This window comes from Microcaecilia unicolor, chromosome 1 (genome assembly GCF_901765095.1).
Source record: "Microcaecilia unicolor chromosome 1, aMicUni1.1, whole genome shotgun sequence".
Taxonomy (NCBI): Eukaryota; Metazoa; Chordata; class Amphibia; order Gymnophiona; family Siphonopidae; genus Microcaecilia; species Microcaecilia unicolor.
This window is the reverse complement of record NC_044031.1, coordinates 748,555,637-748,583,599: the sequence shown is the minus strand read 5'-3', so window position 1 is coordinate 748,583,599 and position 27,963 is coordinate 748,555,637. Positions and strand designations below refer to the sequence as shown.

At 36.8% G+C, this 27,963-nt stretch overlaps 1 long non-coding RNA gene across 2 annotated transcripts; it reads right to left on the bottom strand.

The window, feature by feature from the left end:
* Positions 1 to 161: 161 nt before the first annotated feature.
* LOC115459895 lies at positions 162 to 27,586 on the bottom strand. 2 transcript variants are annotated; one of them, XR_003940344.1, is made up of 6 exons: positions 26,202 to 27,586; positions 23,910 to 23,976; positions 23,300 to 23,374; positions 20,846 to 20,897; positions 6,873 to 6,920; positions 162 to 568 (listed from the first exon to the last, which is right to left on the bottom strand). It is a non-coding gene; the product is annotated as an uncharacterized LOC115459895 (long non-coding RNA). The 2 variants fall into 2 exon arrangements; XR_003940345.1 differs by lacking the exon at positions 23,910 to 23,976 and having other exon boundaries at positions 26,202 to 27,585.
* Positions 27,587 to 27,963: the final 377 nt, after the last annotated feature.

Genomic DNA, 27,963 nt, shown 5'->3' with positions numbered 1-27,963 from the left:
CGCTAAAACCACTAGCGTGCCCCTTAATGCTGCTTAGTAAACAAGGCCCTTAGTATAACCAAATATTTAAAATTTAGGTAAAGCACTTGTATAAATGAATTCGCCAAATATAGTGCATATTCCAGTATAAACCTTCAAAACAAAAGAGAAACACAATAAGAGAATATTAAAACCTTTTTATTTTTAAAAGCCTTAAAATTCATTCCACATTTTTACATTATGAATTCGAAGAGCTATTTTGATTATTTTACCATGTCTGTAACACATTTTGCAAGCATACATGGACATATGCCAGAAAACCTAGCTGCAACCATTTTCTTGTCAACGAAGAAATAACCAATAGGAAATAAGTCCAAAGTCCTTTTTTTGTAGTTTGTTCAGAAACTCAGATCTTGTAGGGTTTTAAGAAGTTGGGAGTCCATTTTAAAATGCCCTTCTCTTGGAAAATCTACTCCAGCACTCATGCTTTAGTCCATTCCTTATCTCCCAATCAAGTCCAAGACTATTAGAACTGCCATCTTGGATTTCCCACTGGTAGAGGGCTCCACTTCACTTGGCTCATTGATGTCTTAATGGAAAATTAGAAAGAAAATGTTGTTGGAATGTTGATAATCTCATCCAGGACAAGCAAAAAAAAAAACAAACAGTCTACTTCGACAACATTTTCAATATGCATCTTAACATAGTCTTCCTAAATGACTACCATGACAGGGTAAACCTTGCCGCTATTTCACTATTTTAAGTCACACAAGCTAATTTAACCAAGCTAACTTATTAAAAATTAGTTGTGTGTTGCAGTTTAAAAATGAAAAGCTCCAGTAACTTTCTGCAACAATGACTGCACTAGATCTAGTGATATTCAAGAAAGGATTTCTAGATTGGAGTATTTTCCATTTTGTATTTATTCACAATCACACAAAAATCAGAAAAAATGCAAATCAGAGAATACCAATGAATACCAATGATCTGAATAAGATTTTCTAAATGAAAAATTGCATACAAGCAGCTCAGTAATAAACGCTGACTAAAAAAAAACTGTATACTCTTTCTCTTCTTACACTGATTTGTAAACCGCTTCACTGTCTCTTTGACCAAAAGGCAACTATATCAAGAAAACACATTAGCTAAACTAAAAAAAAAACACAAACAAACCTTCTCTACTAGCAATTCGTTTCTTGCCTAGCTTTCAGAAGATAAATACTCCCTTCTATTATACTAAATTTATCCTTTCACTTGATGGATCACTCATTTCAAAATATCTTCAAGTATTTGAAAGAAATAAAGCCTCCTCCCATAAAAATACTATCATGGAGTGTCAATGGCCCAACCACTATACATAGGAATTTTTTAATATTAAAAGATGCATAGTACAGAGTAGGTTTGCCTAGTACTGTATTGATGCACAAAGATGGAACAGGAAAATAAAGTTGTTGTTTTTTAAATGTGGTCAGGCAGTCACTAAGGTGGGATTCTATGGTGATTAAAAAATCCACACGGAAAATGTTTCCACCTAAATGTATTCTATAGGTGGCACCTAGATTTAAGCATAGTATACAGAATACGCTTAGTTGGCATCCTAGCACATAAAACTGTGTGCATCCATTTACACCAACGAAAACAGCATAAATCCCAGTATGTAGATTTAGGCTTACTGGGCCATATTCTAAAACTAAGTGTGTAAATTTTGGAATACCCATGAAACGTTCATTTCCCTGCCCATAGTCATGTCCCTTTTTGCCTGTGCGCATTAAAATTTAGGCGCTCTGCATTACAGAATAATCTTAGCAATTAGTGCGCATAAATTCTAATTGTCAATTAGTGCTATTATTGCTTAAGTGCTGTTAAGCCAATTAAGTTATGCATGCTGTTATAGAATCCACGTGGATTTTGGCATGGAACACTAGGTGGGCTATATAAAATCCAGGGGTAAAGGAGTCTTATCAAGCTGCGCTAGCAGCACCTGGTGCGGTAATACCAACAAAGCCCATTCACTTTGAATGGGCTCACTCGGAATTCTGGAAGGAAACCACTAATGCGGTTTGATAAAAGAGGCCCTAACTGAAGAAGGAACCATTTATTAGACTGTGGTCTATCTCCATTCAAATGCTAAATCTGAAAAGAACCAATTTTTATGGCTTCCATTATTAAAAATAATGGTTTCCATTCAACTACAATTCATTTTCATTATAACCACAAATATGCATTACACATTTTTTAAAATAAATATTTAACTGGAAGTTAACTTCATGCAAAGTAATAGATGGAGGAAAAAAAAGTGACAAAATTCAGATATTTTATAAAGTCTGGGGGCTGCTTTGTACATTTACTGAAGTAGTTTTTCAGATGGAAAAACAGTACCCTTAGACCTATTATCATCATTTGTATAGCGCTATCTATAAAGCATGCTGCTCCAGTGAGAGTCACGAAAACCGTGATATAAAGTTTAAGCTACATTCATCAACTATAGAACTAGTTATTTTCCTGTTGTATTGGACAGCAGTAAGTATAGACTGTTCCCTCTTCCATGTAGAAGTGATTATGCAGCCTTTCTAACCTGGTATGCGTTTTGGAAAGATTGGGAGCTTGTCAAAGGGTTTTTTGTTTTGTTTTGTTTTTTTAATACAACTGTAAATTTTTCAGAAGCAATTTTACCAGTTTAACTGCATGTCATTATTTGATAAGATTTGATAGAACTGCCACGTCTTAATAGAAGACTTCATTCCTCCGATTGTGGCTTATTAAAAATTGTCATGTCAAGGGCTTACAATTTAAACATGTCTTGAAAAGGTCTTCTTTCTTCCAGATGTTTGGAATAGTCTGCCATGGATTGTTAAGAAGGTTGTCATTGCAGAAGCATTAAAAAAAAAAAAAACTTTTTCAAAAATATATGAAGAAAATTGGCTATTCTTCCTTTGTAAATTCCCAATGATTGTTATTGGCTCTCTTTATTGTAAGCCACTTTGGAACGGTTAAGGGAATAAGCAGCTAAGAAAAGCCTTAGATTACAGTAAATGTGAAAATTACTGTAATGAAAATTGGTGAAATAAAGCACATTTAAATAAAATTAGTAAGAACCAATAAATGGGAAGACAATAGAAAAATGTCTAGTAAATAACAGCCACTATGGTTCCTTCATAGCAAGGTCTATGCTCTTACTACACTGTGTCATTGCCGTGTGGCTTAGTAAACTAGAAAACTGAAACTTGTATAAATCAAGTCATTGGCTTGATGTTGATTTTCAGACACCCCCTCTCTCATTCAATGAGAGAATCATTTGCATACAACTCCTGCAAGAGGGGCAGAGGGATCTGGAATTTGATAAATTAGACAGAAATGATTCCCCCTGAAGAAAAGTCAAAACAGGTTAGGGTTTTCTAGCATGAAGAGATGTGCTACCTGAGAGGCTTCATGGGTGAAATGAGAAAATAGGGAACTGTTTACCCTTTAAGAGTACCGAGGCAGTATGAGGCTATCAGGAAGCACACAAACTTTCTAAAGAAGGACCCACCTCCCCCCCAAAAAAAAAAAAAAAAAAAACTAAACTATGGAATTTGTTACCAGAGGATGTGGTCAAAGCAGTTGGGATAGCCAGGTTTTTAAAATGCTTTAAAACAAGTTCCTAGAGGCCATTCCTTAAACCATTAACATCCATGTAGATTTGGGAAAGACAGTTTATCTTTGGGTGTGTACAAAAAAAAAAGGAATGATCTACTCTGTGATCTTGCTGGGTAGTTGTGACGTGGACTGGCCATTGTTGAATACTGGGCTGCTTCTGCCACACTGAGTCAGATCAAAGATCCATTTTATGTTCTTACTTTTTTTTTACAGGTAGAGCATAAAATTTATTGTAAACAGATGAAGTGTCAAAAGATGATTGACAAAGACAGGCACGCACACATCACATCCTGCTTGCCCTCAGAAAAAAACATTTATTGTAAACAGACACCTCAAAAGATGATTGTTTGACAAAGACACACACATATATACAAATACCCCCATGAATATTTATAAAAAATTGAAAATTATTAGCTCTGGTATATGGAAAAGTACAAAAAATAAAGCTGGGTTCAAATTCCCCCTTTGTAGCCTCCCCTCCAAGCAAACAGCTTTACACTTTTTTTTTGTTTTGTTACATTTGTACCCCGCGCTTTCCCACTCATGGCAGGCTCAATGCGGCAAGCAATGGAGGGTTAAGTGACTTGCTCAGAGTCACAAGGAGCTGCCTGTGCCGGGAATCGAACTCAGTTCCTCAGGACCCAAGTCCACCACCCTAACCACTAGGCCACTCCTCCACTTTCAGTGTGATACCCTAAAGTCATAGATTCTGCCATGCATGTTCAAACTTTATATTTCTGCACTTAACCCATATAATCCAAACATTGCTTTAAAAAAAACTGTGAAAGTTCTCAACTTGACATTTTAATTCCAATTACCAGCCAGTTAATTATATCCCATTTCACTAAAATACTTCCATTTTTTTTCCAATTAAAAAAGGAAAAGGAGTGGCAAGAAGAATGATGGAAAACAGCCACTTCAAAAAGTCCATTTTTACTTTTCCACCCTAGACAGCATAACAGGGCATCTCAAGACACACCTTTGTGCTATTCATTGGCTGGCTGGGACTGCCACAGTAGTGGCAACCATCTTTTTCCTTCTTTCCTCAGACCCAAGCATAACACCACCATGTGGTTGGTATCAGAATCCTGATACACATACCAATGTTATATTGACTTATCCCTTATGTAACTTAGGGGTAGTAGCAGCAATTCTAGTTTGTTTAAAATTGACTAACAGTTTCATCAAAAAGTGTGTCAGACTACTAGAAAACATTAATGCTAAAATGTGAATCAAAGAATTACTTCCTCTTCTGCTGTCTGGAGTTAATAGAAGAGCATATTGAGTAACTGTAGTGTTTGTGTTAGCCTAAGCCAGCTGCAAAAAAGGCCTTTTTTTAAGACGAAAATGGATGTGCGGCAAAATAAAAATTGGTGCGGTCCATTTTGGACCTGAGTTCTTACCGCCACCCATTGACCTAGCGGTAAAGTCTCGCACATTAACCAGGTGGTAATCGGCAGTGCATGTACAATGCTGAACAACACCTGGTTAGTGCTGCATGCCAGAAATATTTGGGGGCACGTAGTGGGCACACACAGAAAATGAAATTACCGACCGGGCCACCCAGTAGCCGGGTGGTAGTTCAAAATAGACACGTGTAGGACACGCGTATGTGCCTACACGGCTTAATAAAAGGGCCCCTAAAATAGAAACAAACATTTTTCTATTAATACATACACACACACACACACACACACAATGCTGTACACTGAACAGTTACTTTGCCAACAGACATTGGAAATCTAGTTACACATTTTATACATTTTTCTGTTGTAGAAATCATTAGCCAAATTTACACTTTAAAATCGGTAAATTTGTTTATTCCATCAGGGTCAAAGATTCCAGGGTCAGAAGAAAAGCGAAACTAATGATCCATTCAAGAAATCCACACAAATACTACAATACGGTTGCTCCTTGAAAGAGCACACTTGAAGATTGTTGAAAACAATTATGTTGTTTTCAGAACGTAGGAAAAAAAATCATTTATATTTGCCATGGTATACATGATTTTGGTGTGAATTTCACAGGGACACGAAGACTCGTATCTTCTTCCTTGCCAAACAACATCATAAATTAGTTTAAAATTTTTACGTCAGACTGACCTGATATAAAATAAAAATTATAATAAGGGGAAATGTGTCCAGATTTGTAAATAAAAAGATCTGCTGTACAATACACAACAGTCCAATATTCTTAAAACTAGTTACCGGCAATTCAACGTGTGAATCTTATAATTTTTTAAGACCCTTGCCTATCCATTAGAGGAAATCCAAAATTATCAAAACAAGTTACTGTAGTTAAATTTTAAAATATTTTGGATTAGTATAATCTCATTTAAAAGGATTTACAAGCTGGAAAAAAGGCAAATCTAGCAATAAGATCAAATATGCTCTTTCATACAAATATCCCATTAATAAAAGGCAAAGTACACTGTGGGAATTGCAGGAAAAACATTTAAGAAAGCATTTTTAAGATCTTTTGGAGTCACTGATTAAAACTGTCAATCTGATTTTGTATTTTAAAAAACATTATGGGAAATGCGTTCTTTTATCTATGTCGAAAAATAAAACTATCAGTGTTGTATTGAAAAGGTCCGATATGAATTTAATTCAGAATGATTTGCATTCAGAAATGTTCCACAACAACCTATAGAAAATGTATTTTATATTAAATATAAGGTCCTACAAAAATAGAAATGCAGGGGAAACCTCTTAAAATAGATGCCTCTTAAAATTACAAAAGTTCAACTGCCTTTGAAGTTACTGCAAGTTTTATCAACATGGATATGTTTTTGTAATTTTTTATCTAAAGAAAAAGTACACAAGGATTGAACTTTAGGTTTGTTTGTTTTTAACTATACATGACCATCTCTGTGAAAAGGTAACTTAAGTCACCAGAAACAAAAAATGAGGTTTTAATAAATTCTGCTAGAGTAAACAATTTGTAATACAACAGAGCAAACCCCACCCTTCTATGTAAAAATTTTTTTAAAAAGTTCAAATATAACTTTTGCAGACTGTTTATGGCCCAATGACATGAAAGACTGGCCAGTCTCAATATTCTGGATCCACTACTTTAGCCACCTTTTCTAGTCACGTATGTTCTTACAGTGACCTAAAACATGAAGCCACCTTAAAATTAGATGGTGAAATAAAATTACACAAATCCCCATCCCTCTAAATTCATACAAAGTTCAAATAGTAACTTTGTATGGAGGACACCCATTCCAAATAGTTTCAAAACACAAGTTTACTTACCATTGCTTTAATGTTTGTCAAACAGAGCGGAGCAACTTGTCCATCATGCTGTAACAAAAAAATAATTAAAAAAAAAAAAAAAATCAGCAAATATTCCAATGACAACTCATGTTTCGCTATATACATTTGTGTCATAGGGTAAAATGTCAATAAGTCATTAAGGGCCCTGTTTACTAAGCCGTGTTTTAGGCGCGCAAACTTTAACACATGCTAAAACTTAGCACACACTAACGCTAGAGACACCCATAGGAATATAATGGGTGTCTCCATTGTTAGCACGCCTACAGCGTGGCTTAGTAAACAGGACCCTAAGAGATAATGAACAATGATCCTTTCAATTTCAGATTTATGTCACATTAGCAAAAACAAAAATAAAAAACAATCCTTTAGTTGCTACCAGCTTACATACCGTGCAGGTCTCTACCATCATCTCATATGTGTGTGTGCTAGTTACTGAGGCTGCACTGGACAAAATATTGATGGGGTTAAGGCCCCAGTGACTAACCCCACTCAACTGCCTACAATATCTTATTTCTAGAGATGAGAATTTATATACGAAGAGCAGAAAGCTGTTCTGCTATCTCCTAGCAATGGTTTTCCACAACAGAAGATATAAAAACATACTGCATGAAGCAACAGATTGCTTTAGCAGTGTAGACTGAAAGTTGTCATTACAAAACTCAGTATATATGAGTGGTCCAAACAGGTAAAAAGAGGTGAAGCCTCAGGGGGGTCTTTTACTAAAGTTTAGCTTGAGTTATCTGCAGCAGGGCCCATTTTATTCTTATGGGCCCTGTTGCAGATAACTTGAACTAAGCTTTAGTAAAAGACCCCCTCAATCTTATGTGAATGCTCAAGCAAAGAAAAATAACTCCTGTCCATTTACAGCCTTCTCCCCAGAAATTTTTGCCAGTTCTATGACACGGACAGCAAGCTGTGGACAGGGGAATACGGAACAGTATTATAAAAAAATTTTGTTACATTAGCCGGGTGGTCAGTAATATCAGCTAGGTGGCACACCCATTCAAAAGATCCTGGGGAGAAGACTGATAATTTTAACAGAATTTGGAATTGGTCACTGAGACATAAGTGATTAGAGAACAGCTGTGTGATATGGAATTGGTCACTGAAACGTAAGTGATTAGAGAACAGCTGTGTGATAAAGTTGGAAACAATTGTTTTTCTTAAAACTGACTACATGTGGGAGGTGGGGGGAATATTTAAAGACTTGTTACCAGAGGAGTATCAAAATAATTAAAATGGGAGAAAAATATGTTAAGCAGGAACAGTGTATAGAGCAAAGAGTCAAAGAACAGTTTTAGGTCTGAATAATCTAGAAACAGGCCTTTTACTAAAGCTTATGACGCACAGCATTTAGCACACACTATTGTAAATCTATGCACTTAGGGCCTCTTTTACAAAGGTGCGTAGGCTAAAAGTTAGCGTGCATTAACCGTGTAGATGACTATAGGATTATGGGCATCTACCTGGTCAGCGCATGCTAAAAACACTAGCGTACCTTTGTAAAGGATCCCCTTAGTGCATACAAGTGTCCATTAGCGCATGCTACCTTTTAGTAAAAGGGACTCTAATATAACTTACATATATGAACAACATTATAAAATCTACACAGTTTCAAAATAATGGGATTTTATTTATCTCTACAACAAATGGCTGGGTGAAGAATGATAAAACGTTTGGCTTAAAAATACATCCATAACAGAGCTATAAAATGATTACGCAAAAATTAAAATGTGATAAATATTCCTTTCAAAAACTTCACATAAAATGTACTTTGAAATGTCAGGTGAACAAATGAAAATGATAAATGTGAATAGTACATTCAAGGTTCAACTTTAATACACTGCAAAATCCTTAAGTAGCTAGGCAGTTTACAAAAAATACATTAAAAGAAGCAATAAGGTGAAAAGGGAGACCCATACAAGGAGGTTAGGTTACCAAGAGCCCCTTTTACAAAATGGCGGTACCCATAACACTGCTTTGCCACATGCCAATCTAGAACTACCACTGGGCTCCTGCAGGAGCCCGGTGATAGTGCCTGCCCCCAACACATGCCATTTCCGGCTCATTGGATTTAAAAAAAAAAAATATATATATATATATACACACACACACCACCACTTGATAAAAGGGGCCTAAGTTATGCACAAAACCAATCTGCATACAAACATTTTAAACATTTATTTGCACCAACAGTTTAAAGTTCATGTTCAAAATGCTTTGTGTGGCGCGCATCTGTGAAGTATCCCCATTTAATACCAGATCTTCAACTTGGTCAACGACCTTGGCATCAAGATTAAAATTGCCAGTAATATCAATTTTGCAAATAAGTTTCTTCAGTACAAATGATCACTGTGTCAGAAAACTTTAGTAAATTTTTGCTCCATAACGTTTTGTCTCAAAAACCTTATGTGCTTATTTATCTTCTATGAAAAAAAAAATGTTGACCAACTAACTGTAAATGAGATATTATTTGCAAATCATGAATTATGATCATGCTACATCTTTGTGGTATGATCATTCTGTATCTCTATCTTAAAGCTTATTTGTGAGCCAAGTTTTATTTATTTTTTGTCTGAGATATTGTTTACTTTTAATGTAAACCGCTGTATGCTACCAGTCAAGCGGTGTATCAAGTTTTATCATTGTAAACTCAGTCATTTATTTATGAAGAAAATTAAAATGGGTCCTGTTATTTTGAAACATGATGCATAGGCTATATAGCCTAGTGTCCAACTGTTTCAAGTCAAAATTCATTTAGCCATAAAGGGTTGGTCAGCTAACATTATTTCTGCCTTCACACAGTATGGCAAACTACTCACAAGTACACAAACTCAGTTTTCTAATGAGGCCAAAATTCATGATGCAAATACAGAGTAATCTGCTAGAAGTTTTCATTTGCACTGGGAATAATTTGTGGCCCAACATTCATGGAATTTGATTTAAAAAAAAAATAATAAATTGTCTTCATAAAGAAAAGCTCTGCAACTATCATGCTGTCCCCCCCATCCCACCCCCCAAAAAAATATGCACGAGAATTCTTCCAATAACAGTTCTTTTCTTTGTTGATGGTAAACCCATTTAATAAATGGGTCCAAATTATTATAGAAATTTATGTTTGATTTTAATCACGTTGGGTCTCTTGCTAAAAATTTATATGTATCTGAACACCTAAGGGCCCTTTTACAAAACTGCGCTAAAGGTGGCCTGTGCTATGACTAGCCTGTGAGTTTTCCCATGCACTGAGGCCACTTTTACAACGGCTATAAAATGGCTGCATTTCCATTTTTCCTATTAATGGCCAGGCACCAAGGGGCCCTTTTACAGAGCAACGGTAAGCCCAACGTGGACTTAACCGCTCACTCTTCCGGGACTACCGTCGGCCCAACGCAGCCGCCAGCAGTAGTCCCAACCCGAGCCATTTCCATGGAGAAAGAAAACCCCGCAAATGGCTTGGATGGCAATAACCTGGCGGTAATCGCCATGCGCTGCCCAGTTACTGCTGGGTTAGCGAGGGAGTCCTTATCACCATCTCCAATGGGTGGCATAAGGGCTCCTTTCCACATGGCCATGCAATAAGAGTTCTCTCACCGCATGGCCATGTCTGCTGGGGGCTTTTCTACCCGCTGCGGTAAATGGACCCCTAACTTCCCAATTAGTGCGTGAGCTCTTACCATCACCTATTTAGTAGAAATGTTAAGTAGTAGTAGTAGTAGGCAGAAAGGGCTCATGCATTAACCATGTGATGCAATGTAGCTGCACTAACCGATTAGTGCTGGGTATGCCTATTCTCCGCCACCCCCCCCCCCCCCACTAGGGAAGAATGCAGATCCCAGAACTACCACTTTCAGATTTTTTTCTAGTTTATTTCACATAGTCATGTTAATTTAAATGCACAACCTATAACACATGCGAGGTCAAAACACATTTTGTATGCTCTAATAAATGCACATGCATGATATTTGGAATCTATCATTAACAAAAAAAAAAAAGGACTATTAAAGTTATAAGTTTCTTTGAGGATTAGTGTTACATTTTCATTTCTCAAAAATCACAGTAACAGAATAAAAAAAATTGGAAGTGACAAAAGTACTTATCTGCAAACCCCCACTTCGTATGTCAAGGATATATACAAAAATTAGTAACTCCAAAAGCTAAAGTATTTTCACACATACATAATTGTTTGACTTATTCGATAACAGTGCTCTACTGTAACATGAAATGACAACTTTAGGAAGGTATATACATATTTTATTTATCTACAAGGTAAACACTTCTTGCAAGAAGCTGGGAAAGGTGGACTGGATCATGACATTTCAAGGAAAGAGAAAAAAAAAGTCAGCATTCATTTAATTTAACATTAAATAAAGCAGCAACAGCAGTTATTATTTATGACATTTTTAACCCACATTAGCCCAAGAGTGACTCAGGTTCAATGTGTATTACATAAATTAAATGAACAATACATATTAAAAATTACATAAACAGATTGTAAAGTACAATAAATAATGCTATAACATAGGCTTTGTAAAACAAGTATAATATATGTGTGAATTCACCTGGATGCAACTGTTCTTAAGGGTTGATAGAGAAAATGAAATCAAAATTAAGTTGAACTGGTAAAGATATCAGCATGGTCTTTCATGCTGCTCTAACATTTACCCTTACCACTATAGTTATCTAATATGCTATCCTACTTCGTTTACCTCTTCTGAAGTAGGAAGCTTCTTTTTCTCCCATGCTTTCTAATATTTAGATATATATTTTTTGAATCAACTATCTCCCCAGGAAGCTATTTATCAACCAATCTTTCTGTGAATATATATGTCCTTAAGTTGCTCCTCAGTCTACCCGCTTGAAGCCTTAAACTGTGACCTCCCCATTGTTGGATCAAATCACATGGTGCTCCACTGCACATTTAAATATAGAGGTATATGTATAATAGTCTTCCTCAGATCATTTTTCAGCTATATCTGTCATCATTCTGTAATCAATAACCAAGCGGTCACTATTTCAAATCAAGCACATGGATTCTAAAGAGTCAGGATAACTGTAAAGTAATAAAGGAGCCTTAGAAAATAAGAATCCAGGAACAGGCATATGAAGAAGGAAAAAAAAAAGCACAAATTATCCACACTTTGTGTATACTAGATTCAGAATATGCCGAGCGACCATGATAGTGCCTAAGTCTAGGTGCAGCCATTTACGCCAAGTTAGACGCAGAGCAGTTCTATTCTATAACACTGCATGTAGTTCTCTGGAACGCCCATGACCCGCTCATTCCATGCCCATAGCCACACCTTTTTGGCAGTGCACATTATTTATTTATTTATTATTACATTTGTACCTTGCGCTTTCCCACTCAGAGCAGGTTCAATGCGGCTTACATAGTAACAGGGATTACAGAGTATTGATGAAGAAAAAATAAGTTAAGTGTATCAGAATAAAAAGAAGTAGGTAGATATGAATTTACAGGCACTGCTGTGCAGAATTTGCTTAGCGAGTAGTACATGTAAATTCTTTATGCCAATTAGTGCAGATAATTGCTTAATATCCAATTATCAGAGCTGATTAGCTTATTAACTAAATAAGTTATGCGCAATAAGTGCAGGCCTCTGGGCAACGACTTGAGCTACGTGGCGAGAACAGTTATTAGAGAAACAAAAATATAGGGCTAAACCCTCTGTGGTTGTAAATCAAAATTCATGGTACCCTAGAGAGGTGTGCTTCCATTGGGCTGGAAGCTGAAAAAAAGCTGGAGAAAAACACAGATGAGAGAGGTGGTGACTAATGATCAGAATGCATCTTACTAAATCAGGAAAAAACACCACACTACTGATTGTCAAAGATATTCAAAATCTAGGGAAAATGTTTTGTCATTTAAAAACCAAAAAACTCTTGTAATGCTGACAATCCCTTCACACCAAATCCTGTTCAAACACATTTATTACAACACAGATGAAACGTAAATCTGAATTAAAAAAAAAAAAAAAGAAACCTCATCTAGGCATTGTGTAATATAGAGCAATGATTTCCTTTTATCTAGTATGACCCTATTTTTAATACAAAGATTTACATTATTCTAGACACAAACCAAACAAAATAGCTGACCTCCACTTTCCACTTACCCAAAGAAGGTAAGTGACAGTGACAAACAGGGGCTTCCTGAGTCTGTACACACAAATCTTGGTCCGCTGATATATGTCCAGTCTAACAGAACATCCATGTAAAGGTGATAGGGTAGTCTGTGGCTGCTGGCTGGAGTAGAGGTCCATGGGGGCAGAGCAACTCTTGTTTCTCTGCCTACAGAGTACACCACAATAGCAGTTCACAGACTAACATAGGCAGAGGAAATTAAGTAAAATGACCAATTAGAACCGTCTTCATATGGTTAAGCACATAAGTACGTAAGTATTGACATACTGAGACAGACCGAAGGTCCATCAAGCTCAGCATCCTGTTTCCAATAGCGTCAATCCATGTCACAAATACCTGGCAAGATCCCAAAAACATACAATACATTTAAGCAATGGATTTTCCCCAAGTCCATTTTAATAATGGTCTATGGACTTTTGCTTTAGGATGCCACCCAAACCTTTTCTAAATCCTGCTAACTGCTTTTACTACATTCTCTGGCAACAAATTGCAGTGTTTAATTACACATTGAGTGAAGAAAGTTTTTCTCCGATTCATTTTAAATTTACTACTTTGTAGTTTCGTTGCGTGCCCCCTAGACCTAGTATTTTTTGAAATGATAATCAATTTACATCTACCTGTTCCACTCCACTCATTGTTTTACACACCTCTATCATATCTCCTCCTCAGCAGTCTTTTGTTGATGAAAGGAAAAAAAGAACACCCCCCCCCCCCATACTTAAAACCAATATTTTTACCCAATCTCTTGCTAAAAATAAGGTATTGGATGTGTCATACAAAAACGAAAAAAAGCTTGCTTTTTTTTTCACTGAATTGAGCTACATTAAGTTCTATTCTACTCAACCTGTTTTGTAATCAATTTGATTACATCACAGTCTGTTGCAAACTATCTAACTTTAGGATGTGGCCCACTTGAGATTTTTTTTTTTTTAAGCAAAGCACTGATTTGCTAATTGCTGGACAGGAAGTCTTTATATCTCTTCTGAAATTCTGTTCAAAATCCATGCTACCACAGGCTACAAAATATTCACACCATGTATTTCTGATCATATAGCTTATTGTTGGGGGGAAATAAAAAAAAAATACAACCTGGACTGCTCTGGATTATGTAGTGAAATTCTAAGGGAAAAGGATGGCCTCTTGTGATAGGCAGATCCATACTAGTGCCCAGAACCTGAATATGGCATTACATATCCATAATATTACATGTTTGAATACTTCCGAAATAGAGCTGGTTAAACACGTAAACTTAGCTTTAGAATTCTGAATTCTAAACCCAGTAAATCAATTTACATCCAAATCTATATCCAACATGTGTGTTAATGACAATATCAATATGACTGGAGATAAATTTACATCTTGACAATGCTACTAATCTACATACTAAACAATTCCTTGATTTCCTTAATGTCTAGCAATTCTCACTCTTCAATGGAATGTCCTCCCACAACAAAGGACACCAGCTAGATTTATTAGCAACCAAATTTACAGACCCTATTAACTTTCAAATATCTGAACCACATAAGTCCCCAATAACTTTGTAAGAACTTAGCAGCTTTTCTTTCAAGCTAAACTGGAAAAGAATCCATCCATTCATCTCAGCCGATTAACACATCACGTACCTTCAAAACCAGAGATAAAACTGACCCCTCAAAATTTTGGTCAAACGAACCACTTGGTAACTTATTTCCTCTACCTCTAATCCACTACAAATTTCATCGAACAATGGAATGACACTTGCAAAACTGTTCTAGACGAAATTGCACCAATTACAAACAAATCCCAACCAAAAAAGAAGTTACAAAAATTCCTACTAATGAAGAAACATACATGTAGAAGACAAGAAAGAATTTGGATCAAAAGCAAATCCAATTAACAATGGACTAATTGGAAAAAAAATCCTAAAATTATACATGAGCATGATTATCAAAGCAAAAACCACTTACTATTTAAAACTTATAGGTGAAAAAAAAAACCCACAGTTAATCCACAGAAACTTTACACACTAGTAAATAAGCTATTTAATACTCGACCTGTAACTACTACAAATGAACCCACTCCAACAGATCAATTGTCATCATATTTCGAGGAAAAAATAACTAAAATCAGACAAGAACAAATAACTCCCTAACATCAATAGATTATTTTCTTAATCTGTACGATCCTTCACCACTGTGCCCCCAAGCAGACAGAATCTGGTTGGCCTTTCACCCACTTACAACTGATCAAGTCAAATGCACTCTTCACAAATGCCTACTTACCTTCTCAAATCAGCCTCTAAATTTGCCCATAAGCTATTTGCACTCAAAATGACTTTAATGCTATCTCAAGGCCTATTCCCCATCAAAATGGCAACATTTTGACTCCCATACCAAGAACACCCAAACCAGCGGCTTCAATCCCATTATTTGTAAAGATAACGGAGGGGTTATTCACTCACCAGCTAACGGACTATCTCCAACTTCATTGTGGGGAGATATGAAAGAGGTCTATAAAACAATGAGTGGAATGGAACAGATAGACATGAATCACTTGTTTACTCTTTCCAAAAATACTAGGACTAGGGGACATGCAATGAAACTACAAAGTAGTAAATTTAAAATGAATTGGAGAACATTTTTTCACACTCAAATGTGTAATTAAACTCTGGAATTTGTTGCCAGAGAATGTAGTAAAAGCAATTAGTTTAGCGGGGTTTAAAAAAAGGTTTGGACGGCATCCTAAAGGAAAAGTCCATAGACCATTATTAAAATGGACTTGGGGAAACTCCACTGTTTATTTCTAGAATAAGCAGCATAAAATGTATTATACTTTTTTGGGATCTTGCCGGGTACTTATGACCTGGATTGGCTGCTGTTGGAAACAGGATGCTGACCTTGATGGACCTTCGGTCTGTCTCAGTATAGCAATATTTATGTACGTATGTACATAGCTCACAATCCGGTTTTTAGACCTTCTCACAGTACCGAAACTGTTCTCACCACCCTCCTAGCTAAATTTAGATGATAACTTAGCTTTGGTAATAAAATATTAATACTCCAATTTGATATGTCCAGTGCCTTTGACATTGTTGATCATAATATCCTAACATGCTTGACCTTTACAGAATCAGTGGAGCTGTGTTAAAATGGTTCTCAGGCTTCCTAAGGTCTAGTTCATACCAAGTGAAACAATCAGGTACAATTTCATCAGCATGGTTCCGTTTGTGGCGTGCCCCAGGGCTCTCCATTGCCCCCCATCCTATTTAACATCATGTTGATTCCATTAGGCAATTTACTGGAGAAAAATGGTGTCCCAACATTGATTTATGCACATGATGTTACCATTTATATTCCATTCACTAAGGGGTCCTTTTATATAGTGGCGGTAAGCCCAATGAGGGCTTACTGTTTGCTCTTCCGGGATTACCACCGGCCCAACACCGCTGATGGTGGTAGTCCCGCCCAGAGCACGTGCCATTTCCAGGGGGAAAAGAAAACCCTTGGAAATGGCTTGGGCGATGATAACCCGGCGATAATCATTACCACCAGGTTAGCACGGAAGCCCTTATCACCACATCAATGGCTACATGTAAGAGTTCTCTCACCGTATGACCATGTGTGCTGGGGCTATTTTTACCTGCTGTGGTAAAAAGGGCCCTGTCACATGGAAAAAAGGGCCCCCGCCGCTAGCGCATGGCCCTTTTTCCCGCAGCTCGGTAGAAAGACCCATAAAGAAATAAATGGATTTACTCATATCATCTGATTAGGTATCTCTGTAACGGAATATTGGGCATCCAATTTCAAATTAAAACTCAACATCGATAAAACTAAATTCTTAATAGTTACTAATCCTCATCATGCTATTATCTTAAATCATTTACCACCGAGAACATCATATATCCCCTTGACTCAACTATGAAACTCTTAGGAGACACAACAGATCAATTCCTCACTCTAGATAACAAAAATTTCCAAAATAGCCTCAAGAGATTTCAATTCATTATGGAAATTGAGGAGATTGAGACCATTCTTTGCAAAATCAGTCTTCCGTACATTAGTTCAATTCTTAGTCCTAACAAAATTTCATTACTGCAACTCTATTTATGCAGGACTTAAAGGGGATCTCCTAAAAAAAAAAAAAAACTACAAATCGTTCAAAACACTGCCGCATGTCTCATAGTCAGACTACCACACTTTGCCAAAGCAAATCCCCTTCTATACAATTTGCATTGGTTGCCATTAAAAGACAGAATATCATTCAAGCTACGTACCTTCAATCACAAAATTTTGTATGGTTCTGCACCAATATAGGGAAAGGGAAATGGGACTTGATATACCGCCTTTCTGAGGTTTTTGCAACTACATTCAAAGCGGTTTACATATATTCAGGTACTTATTTTGTACCAGGGGCAATGGAGGGTTAAGTGACTTGCCCAGAGTCACAAGGAGCTGCAATGGGAATCAAACTCAGTTCCCAAGGATCAAAGTCCACTGCACTAACCACTAGGCTACTCCTCCACTACATGAATTACCCTCACGTAATGCCACTAAATCATCTTATCCTACATTTCCTAAACTGTAAGAAAGTAAACTGCACCAATGATTATTTGTTATTCCGAAGCCTATTGAAAACTCACTTCTTCAGTCCAGCAAATTGTAAGAAAGTAAACTACAAAACAATCCATCCTGCTAACTTTTAGTATCAAGGCACTAAAATTTGGAACTCCTTACCTAAAACCATCAAATGCACAAATGATTATTTGTCATTCCGAAGCCTATTGAAAACACTTCTTCAGTCTAGCCTTTAAGGAAATAAGCACTCTTCTCAAATAAACTCCCGGCATTTACTTTTACCTCATCCCACCTCCCACTACTCCTAGCCCTTTACCTTTTTCCTCCATATTTCAATTACCTACCTTAAATCACTAAAGGCCCTGTTTACTAAGCCATGCTACAGGCAAGCTAGCGTTTTTAGCGTGCACTAACGCTAGACACCCATAGGAATGTATGGGAGTCTCTGGCGTTACTACATGCTAATTTTTAGCACATGCTAAAAACACTAGCGCGTCTTAGTAAACAGGGCCCTTAGTATTTAATTACATCTATTCCTAACTCAAGTTTGATGTATTTTACTTTTTGTTAATATATTTTGAACACGTTCATACTTTTCTAATGGTTATGTAAGCTGCATTGAACCCGAGCTGTACTCGGGCTAATGCGGGATATAAATGTCATAATAATAATAATAAATCTTACAGAGATATTAATAGCCTTTAAACAAGTAGATTTTTCCCTAGCACGTGTGATATTTTGTTGTGCATACTGTTTACAGCAAACTGTGTTGCTTCGCTCACTTTCTCCTACTCGTATCAGAATGACAAATTGAAAATGAAGGTATTCACTTCTGCTTGTTCTTTGTAGAATGCATTTAAACATTCCTCAAGAATATTCTCTTAAACATTTAGATCCCTATTTACTAAAGTATGTTAAGGTTTTACAGTTACTCTCAGTAACTGTAAAGCCTCAAGTTAACTGTTCAGGGTGTTCCCAACATTTTTAGGAGGGCATCTAGACAGTTGGGGCTAGAATTGGTAAATGGCGCTTAAAAAAAAAAAAAATATATATATATATAAATAAATAAATATAAACATGCACTCAATGGTGTTCTACAATAGGCATCAAAAGATGAGCACCCATTACAGAATAGCACTGAGTGCTGATTTTAGCACCAGGATGTATGTCTGCTGAAACAAGGTGTAATTCCCAGAGCCCAATTTGGGCACACATCCATAGTATTCCATAACACTGTGTGCAAATTTTAGGAACGCCCTTGACCTGCCCATACCCTCTTTTGGGTTTTGTGCTATGGGATTTGCGTACACATTGTTATAGAATAGCATGCAGCAAGATGTGTGTGCCAATTAGCACCAACTAGCTCATTAGACAGTTTAGTTGTGCACACATCTTGGAACGATGCTCAAATATCTGTACCCAATTTTGAGAGCCATGTATAGAATCTGGGGATTAATGTATAGTAGTGATTTTTCTGTGCATTAACATGGCAGATAAGAAGTATAGCTAGTTGCATTATGCATTGAGGTGGAGGTAAATCAGCAGAGCAGTTAAAATTTACTCTGTAGTAACAACTGTTGACCTTAAGGCACAGCTCCTTAATGAAAGAATCACCAGGCAGTAACGCAGCTTAGTAAATAGGCCCCTTAACATTTCACTCATCATCAACTAGGTAAGTAAAAACACAGCAAAGATCAACATAGCCTTTATTATGAGATCTGTGTAACAGAGTCAAATATCAGCCAAGTCAGCTCAATTACGTTTTTGGCAGCATTAAAAAAAACAAAACAAAAAAAATAGCTGTGAAAGAATCTTCATATACTCGACCATTTATCCACAACATAAGAGTGTGTGTATATACATATGGCTTCTTTTGTCAGGAAATTGTTTGGAGTTTTGAGCTACATAAAATGGGTTCCTGTATCTGGAACCCATGTTTGGTGGAAAAAAGAAAATGGGAGTCCTAATTAACACACAGATTTAATAAACTCAGATGCCGTTTGTGCATCACACTGAAAGGACCCTTTAAAAGCACCAACACATACACCTTACTTAACTGGTTCTTCACTTTTAACTAACAGATTTATGTTTATGTTCAGGTTGAGATAATCGCAAAGAACATAACTTTAATTCAAATAACTTTAGGTGGTTTTAAGTTAGCTTCTTTGGCCTGCCAGTTAATGTACAGTACGAGACTCTTTATGCATCCACCCTGTAATATCAGGATGCTATTTCAAATGAAGATTAAACACACTAAAATAAGTCACATCAAATATAAGAAATTACTCATGTTTTGCTAATTCAAAACAAAAAGCAGAAAGAAACTTGATCCACATTAAAAAAAAAAAAAAAAAAATACGGTGTAGTATTCAAGCTGCCTTTGAATCACATTTCTTTAAAATGCTCCATCTTCCTTGTATAATCTATATTACGCCATTGTTTTAGCATTTATTTTAGTTATATTTGTACCCCGCGCTTTTCCACTTATGGCAGGCTCAATGCGGCTTAGAGTCTCCAAAGCGTTTACATTAAATTAAAAAGGAGACATGATTACTTTACCTACCAGTAAAAACAGACTAATTTTTTGTGATGTTTCTTTGATCCCTTCACATTTTAAGAAAGTAAGGGCCCTGATTACTAAGGTGCACTAAATGCTAGAGACACGCATAGGAATGTATGGGTGTCTTTAGCATTTAGTGCGCACTCAAAATGCGAGCATGCCCTTAGCGCAGCTTAGTAAACAGGGCCCTATTTGTGCTACAAATGGCACATCCATCTCTGAATAGCAAAGTGCATTCATGGATAGTGTTAACCAACCCCCCCCCCCCCCCCAAAGGATAACTGACAGAAAAATGCTGATTTAATGTTAATTCTTGAATATATAAAGTAAACACACATTTTTCAAAATCTGAATTTGAAAACAGAGCTATTATCAAGTGTGTTACATTACAAAAAAGGATTACACCAGGTTATAAGCATGAAAGAAGCTGTAAAAATTAAACCAGAGACTGCAAAAAGCCTGTCATTAAAATAACCTAAAATTTTAAATGTAATTGGACCCACGTCAACATTATGAGTAATTTTTGTTTTATATAAAAAAATAGACTTAGAAATGACTTTAGGAAACAAACAGAATTATTTTAGTTGCTAAATAACAAGAGTGGATAGGTATTCTAGCAGATATTTTTTCTGACATTTTATAAACACAAATTGTTGCAATTGAAACATCATGGCCGTACTTACTTGGAAGGTTCAGAAAAGTAAAGAAATGCTGAAATATTTTGCACCACAATCTCTGTAAAACAAAAACATATTTTGTGCTATTTTTTCTTAATTCAATATGATCAAGAATGTGCATAAGAAATGTTAACTGATATAGCCTCATATTAATTAGATACATAAGGCCTGTTCTAAGTGGTAGTACATTGGGCCCCTGTTTACTAAGCCGTGCTATAGGTGTGTTAATGATAGACACACCCATTATATTCCTATGGGTGTCTCTAGCATTAGAAAACACTAATTTTTAGTGTGAGCTAAAAAGTTTGTGTGGCTTAGTAAACAGGGCCCTTAATGTAGTGCTTGTTTTCTTAAATTTCACAGAAAAAAAAGTTAACACCAATGCTAACTTTTCAGATAGAAATTACAGCATTGGAGAGAGCCAAGATGGCATCTGGGAGAGATGTAAGGATTTGAGCTGCTGCTCCTGATGTTGCACTTTTACTAGCTGGCTCATAGGGAAAAGGAAAGTTTAAGGTAGAGCACACACTTCTGTGTCTAAGGTGCCCCCCTCCCCCACATTGCAGACGACTGGAGATGTGTGGCATTTGACCATGAATGGAAGTACCTGTGGCTATGAACAACTTTGGACAGGGCTCAGTCTGAAAGGGGCATTTGATTAGCACCTCTACAACCCAGAAGCAATTATGCTGGCAAGGTTGGCAGGCGTCATGGGCCCGATGCTGCTGCTAAGGAGGGGATGCCACTGGCTGCTTCCTCCCCATCAGAGTGGAAAATCTGACACCAGAGAAAGCTGTAGGTCTTTCTTCTGAAAAGCCTTCATCTGAACAATCTTCTGAGCTAGTGCAGGCTGGGACAGCAAGACGCAGTAATGACAATGGAACTCTCTGGGACACATTTCAAACTCTAGATAACTCTTTATGTTTAAACTGTTTTATTAACAATTCTCACAATACAAAGTAATGTAGAATATGCATATAACATTGTTTGAAATACAAAACAGCATTTTTACAACATATTCAACTTCGCCAAACACTTTTCATCCCCATTTTTTCCCCCTTCCCCCTCCCCTCTTGACAATTCCTTGGCCCATGCTAACAATAGGTTTTGAGTGACTCTTGTTCCTAATATCATACTCTTGAATACTTCATTAGGTAAAATAGTGCTTATCACAAAATATCAGTAACTAAACATCAAAGCTCTAGATCACTGCCAAGCTTAGCCATTTACGTCTCACTCAACCCCTCCAACCCCCCACCCAATATCTAGATAACTCTTTAAAAAAAAAAAAAAAAAAAAAAAAAAAGTAGCAACTTCTCATAAATATGACATTTCCACACAGTTGACCAGCCAGATCCAAGCATAGGGTCAACATGCTACCAGGATAGAGCAGGTAGAAGTTCAAGTGACTGAATTCAAGAGTTTCAATACAGCTCAAATTAAGGAAAGGGATTTGATGCAGCCTAGAGTATTTGGGGAAAAAATTAAGGCAGAAGTAAATCTTAGATTTAAAATTTCCCAAGTTGCCCTTGAAGTCTTCAGTGGATATTGTGCAGAGGATTTTCAGGAAGTGTTGGGCATGCCATTGGACAATATCATTCCTGTTTTACAAGCCATATATTTGTCCCTGCTTCCAAGAAGAGAGTTTGGGTTAGTGGCTAACCACAAAAAAAAAAAAAACCCACATAGGAAACTGAGAGGGGGAGGGGTCTTTTCCTAAAGGTGCACTAGTGTTTTTAGCTCACGCTAAAATTCAGCTGACGCTGAACGCTGAGATACCCAAAGAAACATAATGGGGGTCTTGGCATTTAGCGCCAGCTGATTTTCAGCATGAGCTAAAAATGTTAGCATACCTTAGTAAAAGCCCCATGAGTTTCTTGAGAGTTCTTTGGAACCAACAGTAGAAGATCTACTCTCTTGGTTATGTTTGTGTTTTGAACCCAACCCTAAGACTGTATTGACTACTCTTCAGACATTTTAATGAGCTGGTTTTTTTGTTCACCTATATGTGTATTTCCTGATATGTTTTGATTAACCCACGAGTCTTTGCAATGGGGGAGCACATTTATATTGTAATTTCCTTATTTATAGGTAGAAAAAATTTTTTCTTTGATCCACAACAGCTTTTGGACTGTTTAAAGGAAAGGGAGTAACAAGCTGCGATTGGAAGGGTTAACCTGGATTGAACTAGTTGCCGTAAGATCTCCGTATCTCTCCTTTGAGTTAGGTTTTTCCTTTCAGAGCTTATTTTCTTTTCTTGGTTCTATGTATGACAGCTAAAGCTTGTATGATTATTTCCTTATTCTGTGTTTTGTGCCATTATGACTCAATCAAGTTTTTCTTAAGTGTTAGTGTATTGAAAAATATATATGGCAGTTTGTGTGTTAATACAATATATTAAAAAATGCATCAGTTATATGTTTCTGGTATTATATTAATAGACCTTGTTATGTAGCATACCTGAGGTACTCAACAGTTTTCAGATTCTGCTACAACATTTCCAGTCTGAAGATAATGTAGCCATCAATATAGTATCTAAGAAAATATTAACAAAGGATTAAAAAAAAAAAAAAAAAAGACAGACACAAAGCATGTTACGACAAGTAACTCGAAATATGCATATACGCTATGAATTACAACAGATTTACTAAAGGAGACTATGCACATGCAAATATAGTGGCTCTCATGCTAGAAAAGCTATAATCCTAATTTCAATCAAGAATTTGTAGAACACATCAAATAAAATATACCTAGTGTGAACTATATGTTTTATTTCCCCCCAAAGAGAAAGATTCAAACTAGGGTTTGAAATTGCCTACAGTTATAAAAATCCCTTCCCTTTGCTTTACTAATGGAATGAAAATATGACAAAAATGGTTTACATTAATGTTCAATGGAAATGAAATGAGTGCTTCACTGCAATATGCCCATTTTAAAACGCCTTAAAATCAATCAAGTATACATGCAGTAAATTCTCACAATTTAAGCTCCCTTAAAGCACTCTTATTACCTCATAAAAATGAGTCTTTTGAAGAAATAATTGAATAAATGTTAGTAAAACAAGGCTTACCATATCAATAAAAAAACAGGATCTCTGTAGAATAATCAGCAGGGGTAGTGGCCAATGGTACCGTCACCTTAAAATAAAGTTTTTCAACCAATTAAAATAATTTATTTTTACTCATGAGCATTATCAGTTAAGTTTAAAAAAAAAAAAAAACAATTCCTGTGAATGACATCCCAGACTTATTTAGCACACCTGTACCCTTGTAACCTTAAACAAAATGTTTACAGCTTAACGTATAATACAGAAGTCTAAACTGTATTATACCCAATACTGAAAAATGAAATCTAGCATCCGAAACTGAGACCTACATTGTTTCTAGAAGTTTATACATTACTGTCATTATATAAATTGAAAATCAAAAATATATTCCATGTTTCACACATATATTAAGCCAAAAATATATCTAAAAATACACAATTCTCTTCTGTGCATATTAAAATGCAACATAAAAAAAAATATATATATATATATATATATATGTGTGTGTGTGTGTGTGTGTACTTCTCACATAAACTTTTTAAATTTTTAAGCTTTAATGATTTGCTTTATAGCAACGTGCTTGTAACACATTTCCTAAACTACATTTTCCGACAATCAAACCCTGCATTTTTATTTTCACACCCCTGGTGAAATCAGTTGAGCCCCCACAAAATTCGAGGCAAATTTCAAAAATCTTGCCCAACATACTGAACAATGTTCTAAAATACAAACATCTCTTCACAGAAACTTAGCCTTACTCTATTTTTGAATGGTTAGAACATAGCTAGCTTTTAAGACCAAATCAAATGCCGAAGGAATGAAAAGGCACCTATTAAGTTAGGAGTATACTGAAGTTGGGCTTATCCTTACCGAACTCTGCCCTACACCTCACCACCTCTTCCCCCTCTTTGCCATAAATATCATCAAAGTGGTGTTTTAATAAAGTATAAGATATGACAACTGTTTCACAAGATTACACTCTTAAAAGTCTTTGAGTAAAATTTGCTATACTATTCAATGCTAAACTATTTAATTCATAAATGTTTCAAGAACAGTGGTGCAATAGTTGTATATTATCCAATCTTGTAGTTCCAAATCATTATTACAAGGGTAAACCAAATATTGACCCATTCCTTCACCAATACTTAAGGTCATATAAACAAATGTTGTCAGATATCAAATCTTCTAACTTCAGTAATTTACATTAAAATTATACCCTTTCCATAATACATATACCTCAGTAATGTTATTCATGGGGAGGAAGAAAAGAGATTAATAATACAAACCTGTGCAGTATATCAAATTGGACAAACTTAAAACAAAGTTATAGAAAAGAATTGTGCAAAATAAAAAGGTGAGAAGTCAAAAAGAACTAGCAAACCGAGAAAGATGCATAAATAAAAAAAAGATTAAACGCTGATCAAAGATCAACATTTTAACCTTTTTCTGGTTAAATAATCTCAGTAAACTAAAGTGTGATTGTGCCTCTCACCCAGGTCAAATAATAAACTGATTTGTTTCGTTATTCTTCCATATACAAATGAACAGACCACATTAAGAACTGTAAATTCAGCATTCAAAACTATTTTCCAAAAAGAAAAAAAAAACAAAAAAACCAAAACAGGAAGCTTTCATGTTACAACTCATTTTGAAGATATACCTTTACGCATTGTTAAAATATGGTTTTCAACATAAACAATATTCTGGTAAGTGCTGAAGGAACTGTATTCTTAAACACGTATTTTACATGATGGCTTGGAAAGAGTTAAAAGCCAACACCCAAAAAAAAATCCCAAGTGCGACTTTTAAAAAATATATTTTGTTATACAGTTCAATAAAAATAAAAATTTTAAGTTATTGATGTGATCTTAAGTTGCTGTTTTGTACAGTAAACAAATGGGATAACGAGATTTACAAAAATAAAACAACGTCACCATAGCACTCTATTAAAATTGTCAGACTATTAAAAAACAAAAACAAATCCTTTTGGCTTTATGCATCAAGAACATCGACGGAATTCAATTGCTACATCGCTATATAAATGTGCTTGACGTGCTAGAACAAAAATATCACTTAAAGTGGAACAACCTCATCATTTTTCCCTTCGAATATTTTATAGCACTTTTTTTTATTATATCAAAAAGTTTTCTCTCCCATAGTCTTCAAAACATTCCTCCAGATCAGCTGAGAAATGTTTAAAAGGCTACTTTTGTAAAAGCCCGGTGTTTAAAAACGCGTTGCTTTTCTCTCTCTCAAGGACATTTTGGGTTTTTTTTTTTCCCTTCAAGGACAAAGGACAATAACAGCCATACTCACCCTTTCTTCCCACTGTCTTTTCTTTGGAAAAGACCTAACTTCTTCCTAGGTTTCCCGGACAGATCTTGCCCCCCGGTCCCCCTACATCCTGACAGCTAATTCCCCAGTTCGAACTCTCGCCGAAAAGGAGTTTAACAGCAACAAAAAAAAAGAAATAACCCCTTCTTTCTCTTAGCTCAGTCCTCCCCTGGCCATTTTTGAACGAGGCTCCGATCCTGCTACCTTCGGCCACCATATTGGAAAGCTTCGTTCTTTCAAGCCTGCCCCGTCCTTCCTGTTTCTTGTTCCCCCACCATTTCATTCCGAGTTTTCTAAACTTTAAAGGCTAGCCTGCCCCCCTCCGACCTAGGCTATCGCCGCCCGACTTTTCGCCTCCTCCGCGGTTCGTCTCAGCGCCGACTTCTTTGCCTTCTGTCTTCTCTGCCATCTTGGCTACAAGCGATGGGCGGGAGAAGCGCGCGCGAGCGAAAGCAAGACTCAACACGCGCACGAACAGCACTTCCCAAGCGCGAGCCCCCTTCTGTTCTACCTCTGCAGCGCGGCCCTCCTTTTTTACTGCGGAATAGCGCGAGACAAGTCACCACCCCTCCTCACCTCCTTTTCCCTTCCTAAACCGTCGGACGTCAACAAGCTGCGCGCGCCTCCCCGACCGATAGTGCGGCACTCTGCGAACCGCCACTGGCTGCTACTGCTCTGACGTACTGTTTGACGCCTGCCAAGTCTCCGCCCGCCGTCCTGTGTTTTGTTTCCCCAAATCCGGAGAGTCTCATTGGCCGCGGAGCTGCCGAAGCAAACGTCATTGTCACCGCCTCCTCGGCCTTTGCTAGGCTGCGACCTCCCTCCTGTCATTCTACGCGTGCGCAGCTGTAAAGCGTGTCGAAATAGTGTTGTTTTGTTTTTAAGGCGCGGGGGGGTGGAGGGGTTTCTATATATTGAAGCGGACTAAGATTGCATCCACAGTACCTTATGAAAGTACAAACTACAAACCAAGACTTCTTGATGCGGTTTTCTTCAGATTACATCTTGGGAATTAAACAACAACAAAACAAATGGCAATGCATTCTAGAGTATTAGATCCTAAAGGGGGAGATTTTAAAGTATTTCATAAAAGAACACAGATGAACGATGCTGGACTTAGGGGACATATATGGACATGGGAGATGCTGGACAGGGGAAAAAGGGGCACAAAAGAAAGGGACACGATTTGCTGAACATAAGGAGATAGGGACACAGTGGGGAGATGTTGAACACAGAGTGAGAAAAGGGACAGGACTACAGACGGAGCTTGATGCTGGACAGGGGAAAATAGGGACACAATACAGAGAAAGGAGATTCTGAATGGGGGGTATAGGGACACAGAGTAGGGAAGTGCTGAACATGTGGGGGGGGGGGGGGTAAGATAGGGACAAGGACACAGAAAGGGGAGCTGCTGAACCCAGGGGGAGGATAAAACAGGGACACTGAGAGGGAACAAAAGGGACAAGGGCACAATTTACAGCTATTCAAACTTTCTATACCGCCCATTCTGACATGCAGAACAGGGCAGTGTACAAATCAATTATTTATTTATTTTATTTGTTACATTTGTATCCCACATTTTCCCACCTATTTGCAGGCTCAATGTGGCTTACATAGTACCGTAAAGGCATTTGCCAAGTCCGGTAGAGGAACAAATACAATTAGATGTTAGGGTGGAATAGGGTAGGTAAGATTCAGGCACATTAGGGGTTGAAGATAGGAAGGGTTAGGTAATGTCCAATGC